The sequence below is a fragment of the Lissotriton helveticus genome, chromosome 3_2, assembly GCF_964261635.1.
Source record: "Lissotriton helveticus chromosome 3_2, aLisHel1.1, whole genome shotgun sequence".
NCBI lineage: Eukaryota > Metazoa > Chordata > Amphibia > Caudata > Salamandridae > Lissotriton > Lissotriton helveticus.
Window position 1 is genome coordinate 154,495,797 of NC_136062.1, and position 13,038 is coordinate 154,508,834.

The 13,038-nt window shown below is 42.2% G+C and overlaps 1 protein-coding gene across 1 annotated transcript in view; it reads left to right on the forward strand.

Moving 5' to 3' along the window:
• LOC144826522 (uncharacterized) overlaps positions 1-13,038 on the forward strand; it is a 592,534-nt gene that overhangs the window by 500,702 nt on the left and 78,794 nt on the right. The window lies entirely within an intron of this gene.

Consider the following 13,038-nt stretch of genomic DNA (forward strand, 5'->3'; position numbering starts at 1 on the left):
ATAGTGTATGGACCGCAAGGTTCCTTAAACAACTGTTGGTAACCTGACTTACACAGGATGGATTCTACGTATGCCAGCCAAGGGATGCTCCTGTCTTTATCGCAAGAGAGGCAATCTATGAAGATGTCTCTTGGAAGACCTGCCTCTGTATTTCTCCATGCGGCGAGCCATAGCTCAAAAGGGCGGGCACTAATCTTCAACAAATGGGATGTTCAGTTCTCTGTGACAAGTAAAGTTTGAGGTAGAGATCGGTGCCCCTTAGATTCTTCTAGAGAATCTGTTTTCTTCAGCTTCAATTAAGTTGCACATATCAATACCTCAGACTTCAGCCCCATAAGTAGTGATTGGGAGGCACAGCATTTTAAAAATCTTCAATAGAGGCTCAAGGGCTCCCCCCTTCCTGGGTTACGGTAAGCTACACAATTAACTGGTCACTCTGAAGAATTTATTCCCACTATATGCTATGTGTGTTCTCCATGACCCATTATCAGCGAAAACCAATCCCAGAAAAGAGAAAGGTCTTGTGCATGTTAGACTATATTCGTCCAATGCTAAAGATGCCAAATTATGCTTCTTTGGGCTGCAGGTCATAATAAAGCTTTATTAAAATTAGTGCGTAAATCCAGCAATGTCTTACAAATTACAAAACCACCTACTAACTTACAGAGGGCCTTTGGAGTACAGGTCATTAACATGGCATAATTGGCATACAGCAGTGATGTTAAAAAAGAGCCTTTAATTTTAGGGACATCAGGCTTAGTGGTTAGTAAAAACAAGTATTTACTATGCAATAGGTCTCGCATTATTAAAGTTTGAGCTATTGGCATTCTAAATGACAATGTCTTTTATTCATTTGTTTTTAAAACCTGCACTCGGTGCACAAACACGCACTTTGAACTTATAGTCCTTGCTTACGATGAGCAAGGCTGGCAGTAAAAGAGACTGCCAGCCTTGCTTCTCATAAGCATGGACTATAAATACAACGTTTTTGTTTACGCACCGATGCAAATGAATAAAAGGCATTGTCATTTACAATGCCAATAGCTCAAACTTTAATAATGCGAGACCTATTGCATTGTAAATGCTTGTTTCTCTTGGGAGGACCTTAAGTTTTGCCAGATACTGTAGCATATATTTTAACTCCATTGCTTCTGTTTTACTAGTTAGTAAGGTTTCCTCTGCCTTTGCCCTAGCTCAGTTTAGTCTGGGAAGATAATCCCTTGTGTGATCCCTGCATGACCTCCCCCAAATTTCTCACTGCCCGGAGGATTAATTCCCTGTCCCTGTAGTGAAAGAAGCAGTTGATTATGGACCTTGGCGGGCCCAAAGCAGAGTCTTTTGCTGTGGTGGGCCTACTGTATGAGATCTTTCTTGTCAGACCGAAGACTTTCATCCAGGATGTGAGTAATTGCTCCAGGTGTGCACCTTCAATGCTCTCACAAAGTCCCACAAAATGTAGGTTGTTGCTTCTCGTGTGGCAGCCCACTGGCAGCTGCATTTAGAAGCCATGGTGCTGTATGGCCCAGGCAGTAATTACGCCAACAACCCATAAAAACACTTAGGCTTCGAGGTACATGTACATGAAAGTGCCAGAACACTGGCTCAAGAAGCCCATGGAGCAGCAACACAACTAAGCCGAAGTGTAGTGGCAAATTTACAATGGCCATCTGCTGCTGCACGGTCTGCAAAATGGCAAGACTGATCCTTAGTCTTGGGAACTAGGTGACCTGAGAGCCTGAGCCCGCATTGACCTCTCCTAATGACAGATATCAGGGAGAGATGTACAGATGCCACGAACCACCAGTGGGTCAGCATTGGAGTGACAGACGCTATTGCCTTGAGAGGCCTGTATTACCCCTTAACACTTTGATAGTGGTACCTTTATTCCACCTGCCATCCTTTTTAAAGGATGTTCTGATTAGCCTTCACAAAATGTTTGCAGTGTGAAGCAGTGCTGTCTGACCCGGGGCTAGGAAACGTCTTGTCTGACTTTGCAAAGGGGTTTCCACACAGTATGCCCCGAGGATTTACTAGGGGCTACTTATCCCTCTCAGTACTTATTTCAGTACCTTGGTGGTCCATATTCTTTGTTTCCATCAAAAGCTTTCTTTGACTGATATTTGTTCCCTAGCAAGATCATATAGCTGGTCAAGTGGGATTTCCTCACTTTCATGTGACAGACCCATTCAATGAGCAAACAGCACTCTCTCAATAAGTTGGCGCATGCTCATATGATGATACGAAAGAAGCACACCTACACAGTTTATTTCCCCAGCCAGTCAGGGGAACAGGGAAAGCCAGAAAGTTCCCAGAACACATATTCACTGTATGCTGGTGTTGCTGCTGCAGAGTAACATTTTTGGGTAAAGTTAGGGACGGGTCTTCAGTAGTCTGCTTAGTCTTTGAGTACATTCCTGTTGTCTAATGCGTTGAATGTGTGTTTGCTTTCTACATGAAGTGCACGCAACTGCATTTTTGTCTAAACAGAAATTTGACTCTGGTATACATGAGGACACCAGTCCAGCAGTAGCCATCTCAGCTCCCATACGCTACTGTCTAACTGACAGTTATTCTGGCTATAACGTGCTCCGCATCCCTTGCTATGGACAGATTGTGAGATTACTAGTGAGGGAAGCCACACCGGAGCAGCAGTCACCAACAACACGACATACTGCAACTGCACAAATTCTTATCGTTTAGTAATGCTATGCCGCAAAGCCACCATGAACCACAAAAGTGTGGACTGGGCATGAAGGGGTTTCCAAAACCTGTTCAATCCTAAACTTCAACACCCTCTCATTCGGGCAATCTAAAGTCACACATGTTCTATTATGGAAAACCACAGTGGGTAAGCATGCATTATCACATATTGGTAGAAATGACTTGAGCATACTAGGTGGGTTGGGGAGAATATGGAAGTGGCTCGTACCCAGTGAGAGAAGGTTTTTGATTCTATGCCTTTCTACAGCTAAAAATAGGAAACAATTCTTCTTGACAATTCGCCACACTCATTTAACTCCCATCAAGAAGAATAATATACGCAGACAGAACCTTTTTTCCAATGGTCAAATCAGTAGAGGATGGTCATTTGCACATGTTCTTTACATGATTTGACATTCATAAGCTATGGCACAAATCTTCCCAGTTTAAAAAAATAATAATAATACGTAAGCCTTGATCTAGATTATACTGTACAATCGTTTGTCCAGCATATAACAATTCTGAAAGACTCACTAATCACACATATTTTGATAATGGTAGTAATGGTGGTGATGAAGCTAACACTAATGATAAATTGGAGGTCAGGTCTCAGGATCTCCCAAGCTTTATCAGCTTTGTAAAAGAAATAAGGCAAGTGACATGGTGGAAATTTATAGTAGCTGCATTCTATAAAAATGCATGAAAAATCGAAGTTTGGCAGGAGGTTAGTGGTATGATGTATGATTCCCATCAGCTTCACAATCCCACACTAGGAGCTGAAGCATAGGTATTGGGACAGCAATGGACACTGGGAAGAAGGAAGCGTAATGATGCCCAAGATATATTGTGCTCCAGAAATCACGTAGACCTAGGCGCCAAGTTAGATGAGTTCATATTTTTCATATTTTTCCAATTTTAAAGTGCAATGATTACACGATAAGGCCAAGGCTCTCAAATAGCATTAACTCAGCGTATTTGACATGAAGTCTCCCTCTATGTCTCTTTACGGTTGAAATCATTTTATGAAGTTTTTGTTTGCCAAAATTAAACACAACACCCACCTACAACCCCTGGCCGGTAGGGAATAGCAAGGATTATATGTATATTGTAGAAGATCGAGATAGAGGAGAGAGAAAAAAGGAGATAAAGTAGTAAAACCAAGGTTTAGAAAGGAGAATGTCAGAGACCTACCCAATTCCCAGTACTCGAAGAAGTAGGGTTGTAGCCAACGGGTAACATCACCTCGTCCTGAGCTGGTTGCTCAGCAGCGATGGGGGAGGTGGGTGGAGGTAAACCAAAGTACCGAAGTACCCGTAAGTATCTTGGGCATGTCAGCTCTACAAACTCCAAAGACAAGTAGGCCACGGTGGATCCCCAGGTCTTATCAAATGTGGGCAGTGTGTGGTTAATCCCAGCTATGATCCTTTCCATACCCACTACCTCCCAGACTCTATGAAGCCAGTCTAATGTTGTTGGGATGCCCTCCGTGTCCCACCTTGATATTAGCACTTGTTTAGCCGCCCTTAGTGCCAAAGTAATCACTCTCCCCCTACATGATTTAAGAGGATATGCAAGGGGGTTGGGAAGTCCAACAGGATTTAGCTAGGAAATCTAGGGTGCTCCGTATGCTATATGTTATCAACATCAGATAGGATATAGTCCCAGAAGGCTTATATCTTAGGATATTGCCATAGAATGTGGGTCAGTGTGCCCATCTGTCCTCATCTGTACCATATAGCACTAATAATGCACAATTTTCAATAGCATTTCCTTACCCGTGGTACTACAGGAAGGGGCCAGGGCCCTGTGAATAATGTCCGCCCACTCCTTCGGGGAAAATTCCCTCTCCAGTTCTGATTCCCACCTGTGTTTCGCCAGGGACTTCGAGGGGTTCTTAGCTTTGTTCAGAAAGTTGTAGATATCTGATAAGAGGCGTTTATTTGAGTTACGGGTGATGAACCAGAGCTCAAACTTAGTAAGAGGGCGACCTGCTTGTGGACGTACCTGGGGCTGGGTGACCCAGTGGCGCAGCACCAGGTACTTCCTTGGGTATCCCAAAGCCCGTCACAAGTTGGGGGAAGTCCATAACTCCCTGTGTGTCAAAAAGGTCTCCTATGCGTTTGCAGTTGGCTTCCTGCCATTTCATGTACGCATTCCCTGTATGAGCAGGTGGGGGGAGTCCGGGTTCCCTATAAAGGGGGTCAACGGGGACACGACAGTCGAGATCTTACATCTCTCTTGTACTCTGTCCCATATCTTCATTGTGGGCCTCAAAACCGGGAAAATGTACATGCCCATTGGACTGTGTCGTTTTGGAAGCCAGAGGACCTTCCAGATGTTGATACAAGCTACCCGTCGGTCAATGAAACACCAATGTTTTTCTGATTTCAAGAGAAAAATGTCCTGAGCACCACTTTTTATATAAGAAGAAGTCCAGTCTCTCTTCTGATTTTGTAGATTTTATTCTTCAATCTTCAACATGTGTGATCTTTTAGTACTTCATTGCACTTCATGCACTTCATAGCCAACACGTGTTTCGTCAGATTAACTATGCTTCAGCATCTTTGGCTTCCTCGGGGCTCTACATGAATACAAGATAAAATATGCTCCCATGTTTCATATTTCCTTCATATAATGTCCACCATCACCAATCACCCCAGTGAGAGGAAGATGATCTTTTATGTGACTTCCTGAATTATGCATTTAAAACACTAAGTTACTCTATTCATTAGTGTATCAGTGCTGCAGGGAAACAATGTTTCTTATTCTTACTTTACTCACACTGATCACAAACTATGTAAACATTGTTCTATCTATTAACAGCACACATTAGTCCTAATATGCCCGTACTTTAGATAGACCTACATCCCAAGTTCACAACATGGCCAACCAATGGGGAGAATCCAACAGCAGCAAGCTCACCAGTATCAAGAATTTTTTTCCAACTCTGTAGTCAAACAGCTTGATCCATCAAAATAATGATGTGGTATGTGAGGTCCTATAAAGAATGAATACATAGATGTGTATACAATCAAAATCTTGATCGAGTTAGTAGTTAGATACACTACACAAACAAGGTATCTTGTAAGGCATGTATTGTACCACCCTTACCTTTTTAAAATCTTCCCGTTCTTCATCTGGAACTGAGTGTTCAACAGAAGAAGTAATCTGTTGCCTATAGACATATATAAATATTCTCATATGTAGGCGAGATATAAAAATATTTCCTTTTTTTATTTTATTTCTAACTCTATAAAAAGAAACTGTATATTAAAGACTAACATTACTAGTCCCTATCAGACTGTCGTTATGGTATTACATGGTGTGATTCATTATTTTCATATCTACGTTGTTTATAAGACACCTTCTTACTCCGTTTATTGGCCATATTACTTATGTTGTGATGCCAATAAACAGATTTCCACTATAACAATCTGTCTGTCCTTATGTTTCTAAATATTTAGGGCCATCCGTAGCTCAGCTCAAAATAATGGTAAGGTCCCCCTTTGCCCCTATCTTTTATAAATAGTTGGCAATAGCATCATACCGTTCACAGTATCATATCTAATTGTCCCCCGTTTTAAAAACGGTTTCCTAAGGTTAATATTAAGATTTACTCGATGTTAACGACTTACCTGTAGGAGCTCGTGTGTATTTCCCGTGTGCCTTGCTACTCTGGAATTCGGCGTTCTGTATCAGCGCCATCTTGGATTTTTCCAACTATTTATACTGGCTGTACGTATACGCGGTACTATGATTCCCGGGACCATATACTTCTCGATAGATTATGAGATATATTTTAACGTTCACAGTCTATTATTTACTACTCATAGTTTCATTTTTATTTTATACAATTCTGGTCGGACACCGGACCGCGAGTCGGTATATTAGAAAAAGGTTACAGTTTTTGTGAGAAGCCTTTACTTTCTTGCTATTATGTGCTATATCCTATTATAATCATCCTTTCCCCTTAATACTGCATATACCTAATGCTGGCAAGTTTAGTAATAACAAATTCTACTACCTTATTCAAGATGGCGGCCATATTACTTCAATCTTCACTGATAAATCGCTTGTGTATAGCGATCGGGTTTAGCTCCTACCTGCACCATTTTAATAAAACTTTATCAAGGTTATCTGACCATATTATTGTATTTATGGTCAATTTAAAATGTATAAAAGATAGTATACACGATGATTTTAAAATAGTCCTCATGGTGATGTGGTCATAGGGATATCGCTATCTTTTCAATCTGTAAAGAACAATGTACAACATATTCTTGGAATTATAGATCTTCATCAAAAATGTCCACTTATGGCTGTAATCATGCTTGCTACTTATGGAGCCACCCACAATGGGCCAACCGTATATGCTTGGGATGACAAAAGTTATTCAACAATATCTTTCTAAAAGGCAATTCTCACTCAATATAGACAAGGTAACATGCCTTTATGCATTAGACCATAGATTCAGATTTCCATTTTACATGTTAATCCATAAGCCTATCGCAACAAATGATTCCATTATTCTTAATGCACATGATTTCAAGTACATTTGTCAGATGTTTTCTATCTTTTCTAAAGGACAACTTTCACTCAATATGAACAAGGCGACATACCTTTATACATAAGACCATAAATTCAGGTTCCCATTTTGCGTATTAATCCATAAACCTATCACAACAGATAATCTCATTATTGTGAATACACATGTTTTCATTTACATTGGTCAGATGTTATCATAGTTCGGTGAAATGGATTGAACATTATTGTAGTCTTGTCTCAATTGTTTACACAGATCACTATGTTTCATTGTTATTTATTCAGACACTCAAAAAGTACTGCATTTCATGGTCCAAATTTAACCCCGTGTTTACTGCATCCAACTTCATTATCCAACGAGCCTCATTTTGGCGCAACCTTAGCTCTCTGTTACCCCCTCTTCTTCCTAACGGTATTACCTGTATGCCATGAAACCTAAAGTGTATGTGTTTACCTTGAGCCATACATACATTCATATGTTGGGCTAGTGGGTATCTACCATCATTCTGTTTGACAGCTCGAAAATGCTCCATAATCCTGTCCTTCATTGGACGGATGTTGCTCCCCACATAAATCATTTTTCAGTTGCAGATCAACACATATACTACATATTTAGTCATACAATCAATGTGACTCATGATCTTAAATTTCCCAGATCCATTGTATTCAAACTCTTTTATATTGTCCAAGGCTATTTTACAAATGCTACATCTTCCACATTTATAGGAATCATTATTGAGGGTGTCTAACCAATTTGCTGTTCTTACTATTGGGGGATAGCTTGGACTAACAATCCCTCTTAGCGATGTACCTTTCCTATACGTAATACTTGGATGTTCCCTAACATGTTTACTTAGATCTTTATCCATTTTTAACAATGGCCAGTGTTTTTTCAAAATGCCGTATAGCCTGTACGAATAGGGATGATAGTTGGTAATAAGTCGGACAGTCTCACTTTTATATTCCCCTACAGATTTATCTTTCAAAGTGTTACTTCGTTTTAGATTACGTGCTCTCAGTTCTGCTTTGTCAACTACAGTCCTATCATAACCTCGTTTGAGGAAGCGTTTTTAATGTCCCCCAGATTATATTCAAATGTATTATCTTGGCTACAATTGCGACGGGGCTCGCAACATCTCGCCATAAGGAATTACATGTATTTGACTCTTGGGATGTGCACTTTCCGCATGTAACAGTGAGTTACACGATGTAGGTTTGCGGTGCATGCGACTGGATTTTATCCCCATTTATATACAATTCAACAGCTAGAAACACCAACTCCTTCTGGCTTTGGGTCATTGTAAATCTCATGTTGTGTTGTCGTTAACATCAAGTAAATTTTAATATTAACCTTAGGAAACCATTTTTAATACGGGGGACAATTAGATATGATACTGTTAATGGTATGATGCTATTGCCAACTATTTATAAAAGATAGGGGCAAAGGGGGACCTTACCATTATTTTGAGATGAGATACGGATGGCCCTAAATTTAGAAAATAAGGACAGACAGATTGTTATAGTGGAAATCTGTTTATTGGCATCACAACATAAGTAATATGGCCAATAAACGGAATAAGAAGGTGTCTTATAAACAACGTAGATATGAAAATAATGAATCACAACATGTAATACCGTAGCGACAGTCAGATAGGGACTAGTAATGTTAGTCTTTAATATACGGTTTCTTTTTATAGAGTTAGAAATAAAATAAAAACAGGAACATTTTTATATCTTGCCTACATATGAGAATATTTATATATGTCTATAGGCAACAGACTACTTCTTCTGTTGAACACTCCGTTCCAGATGAAGAACGGGAAGATTAAAAAAAGGTAACGGTGGTACAATACATGCCTTACGAGATACCCTGTTTGTGTAGTGTATCTAACTACAAACTCGATCAAGATTTTGATTGTATACACATCTATATATTCATTCTTTATAGGACCTCACATACCACATCATTATTTTGATGGCTCAAGCTGTTTGACTACAGAGTTGGAAAAAAAATCTTGATACTGGTGAGCTTGCTGCTGTTGGATTCTCCCCATTGGGTGGCCATGTTGTGAACTTGGGATGTAGGTCTATCTAAAGTACGGGCATATTAGGACTAATGTGTGCTGTTAATAGATAGAACAATTAATACGTAGTTTGTGATCAGTGTGAGTAAAGTAAGAATAAGAAACATTGTTTCCCTGCAGCACTGATACACTAATGAGTAGAGTAACTTACTGTTTTAAATGCATTATTCAGGAAGTCACATACAAGGTCAACTTCCTCTCACTGGGGTGATTGGTGATGGTGGTCATTATATGAAGGAAATATGAAACATGGGAGCATATTTTATCTTGTATCCATGTAGAGCCCCGAGGAAGTCAGAGATGCTGAAGCATAGTTAATCTGACGAAACACGTGTTGGCTATGAAGTGCAATGAAGTACTAAAAGGTCACACATGTTGAAGATTGAAGAATAAAATCTACAAAATCATAAGAGAGACTGGATTTCTTATATAAAAAGTGGTGTTAAGGACATTTTTCTCTTGTTTATATATGAAAATCAGAGATCTGGTCCTCATGGTAGGGACAAAGTGGCTGTCCCTGTTCCTTGGAGCACACCGCATTGAGAGATATATAAATAAGTGGGGATTGATGTAACCTTATTGTGTGCAGAAAAAGCCTTGCCATTGTTTTTTTGTCTATTTTTTCTGATTCCAGTTGGTATCACTCTAACATAAAGCGTAATTGCGCTGCCTCGTAATAACGCCCCAAATGCGGGACCCCGAGTCCCCCATCCTCTTGCCTCAAATACATTAGTTGGCGAGCTATGCGCACCCTCTTCCCACCCCATATAAAGCTGTCAACAAGCTGCTACAGCTGGACCAATATTTTAGGCGGCGGACATAGTGGGAGCAACTGCATTATGTAAAGAAGACTGGGTAAAATCGTCTTCTTGATTGCAGCAATCTTGCCCAACCATGAGAGGATGTGTTTCTTCCAGCTGTGCAGCTCATGTCGTACTTTGGTTAAGATCTACAAGTAGTTTAACTGGGCAATCTTATCAACTTTTGGGAAAACCCGGATCCCCAGATACCTGATGCCACTAAAAAGCCCATGAGAATGGGAACTGTGCTGCTACTTGTTGCTAGTCCATTTTGGGCAATGTTAGGCTGAGGGACTTTGGCAGGTTGATTTTAAAACCCGACGCCACGCTGAATGCATCTATCTCTGCTAGAAGGGGAGGGCGTGAGAGTAGCGGTTGTGTCAGAAAAAGCACCACGTCATCTGCAAAAGCAAAATCTTGTGCTCTCTATCTCCAGTCCGGATCCCAGTGACGGTAGGGAGCTGTCGAACTCGTTCAGCAAATGGCTCCATATAGAGCGTAAATAAGAGAGGTGAGAGTGGGCACCCCTGTCGCGTGCCCTGCCCGATCTGAAAGGGACGAGAGGCTACCCCATTCACTCTGATGAATGCCTGTGGGCTATGGTATATACAATTCACCCACTGCATAAATCGCTCCCCAATACCAAATCGACAGAGGACGTGGCGGAGATAGGGCCAGTGGACCCGGTCAAATGCCTTCTCGGCGTCCAACGATAGGAGTACCGCCGGGGTCTGCGTGCGCTGCATCTTATTCAGTAGGTGACAGCACCGCCGGGTCCTGTCAGTGCAGTTACGTTTTGGGATAAAGCCCAATTGATCCGGGTCCACTAGACCCTGCATGTAAGGAGCGAGCCTCACTTTTAAAACCCTCGTAAAAATCTTCAGATCGACATTAACCAGAGAAATAGGGCGGTACGATGCACATTCCTGGGGGTCCTTCCCCAGTTTGGGGATCACTACCACTTCGGCCATTGTCTCTTTATGAGGACCCCTTAAAAAAAGAAAAATTAAAGTTGATATTTGGGAACAACATTTGTTTTTGAGGAAAATGACCAATCTGAGAGCTCCTGGATAAAATTAGGCAATTTCCTAAAATAAAAAAAACTGGTGATGTAAGAAAGTTAGGGTACTTGTTAGAAATGTAGATCTCTAGTTGGCAGCGGCTGGCGCTGAGGTCCAAATAGGGATCCTTCTTCCTAAGTCAGAGTAAGGGGGCTACACCCTTTGATAACCCCTGCTCAACCCTGTGGTAACGTAGGAGACAGGCCTATCACAGAGGCAGTGTGTGTAGCATTTATGACCATACACAATAACGCAGGAAGGACGCTACAAACTGACACCACAAGTAGTTATAGACATTTTTTTATCTTTATATAGATTGAACACAAGGTTTAAGAGCGCTCAAGAAGCCACAATGCACATAAATACAGACTCACTTCAAAGCAATAAAGGCACTCAAAAAGTGTGGGGAACAAATTTAGTTCGAGGTCTGGGTCCACGCGACCCGGTGAATCACAATGTACCTGAGATTTCAAGGGGCACGGCACGCAACCTCACAAGGTAGCTGAGGTGATGACAGGCGGACTCGCAGCGGCCACCGCTCCCGGCTGTAGCGATCCGTGGCGTGCACTCACGATAATCCTGGGACGGGGCTTAAAGGCGGGCACCCAGCGACACACTCAGGTGATATCAAGATCCTCGAAGTGGTGACTAGTGTGGGCACTCAGCGGCACAGCTCCTCAGCTGTAGCGGCCCACAATAGCGATAGCAATGATTCTCGTAGGACGGCAAATGCGGGCACTCAGCGGCACAGCTCCTCAGCTGCAGCGACCCGGGATAGTGATGATTCTCGTAGGACGGCAAATGCTGGCACTCGGCTGCAACAGCAGCTCAGCTGCGGTGGCCCACAATAGCGATAGCGATGACTTTGGTAACACAGGCAAATGCGGGCTCTGAGCGGCAACAGCTTTCTCCGCTTCGGCGGCCCACAATGGTGATGACTTTGGTAACACAGGCAAATGCGGGCTGTCAGCGGCAACAGCTCCTCGGCTGCGGTGGCCCACAATAGCAAAAGCGATGATTTTCGTAGTACGGCAAATGCGGGCACTCAGCGGCACAGCTCCTCAGCTGCAGCAGCCCACACTAGCGATACGTTGACTTTGAGCCCGCGTTCTCCGCAGTAGAACCAGAGGCTCTGGATCTCAACAGAGTCCTCACCTGCAAGTAGAATTCCCCTTACATAGGAATCTGGACGGCTGATGGGTGAAGTCTAATGTCCCTGAGACTTCAGCAGGAGGCAAGCTCAAATCAGGCCCTTTGGTAGTTGCTACTTTGGATGAAAGTTTCAAAGTCCTGTCCCTCTCGTGACACGGACAGAGGTTTGTCTTGACATCCAGAAGTAACACACCGTGTAGGGGTTTTAGCACCGATCTTTATACCCCAAACGTCTTTGTTCTCAAAAAGTCACAAATCACTGAACCCCGCCAGAACCAGTTTGGTGTCGTCCTGGAGCACTTTGTTTACAAGGCTGCATCCTGCCTTTCAGGAAGAGGGGGTCTGCGATTAGACGCACAGTGGGAGGTGGAGCCATCATTCACCTTGCCAGGCACAGCCCTGCTCAGATCAAAAGTTCACCCCTCCCCATACTCCAACTGCAGATCTCTCTATTCAATCCAGGTAGGGCTCAGCCTGCCCTGTACCTCCAAAACCAGACAGCCAATACACATAACAGCAGAGCATACTGGAAGGCTTAGGCAAGAAAATACCCATATTTTAAAAGTGGTATTTTCAGCCACAGAATATAGAAATATTCTTTACTACCAAATGCACTGTAATATTCTGAGCTCAGGCATACTAAATTCGGCTTTCCTATCAGGTCCCTTGAGTCAATTATGATTATAGAATGTAATAGTC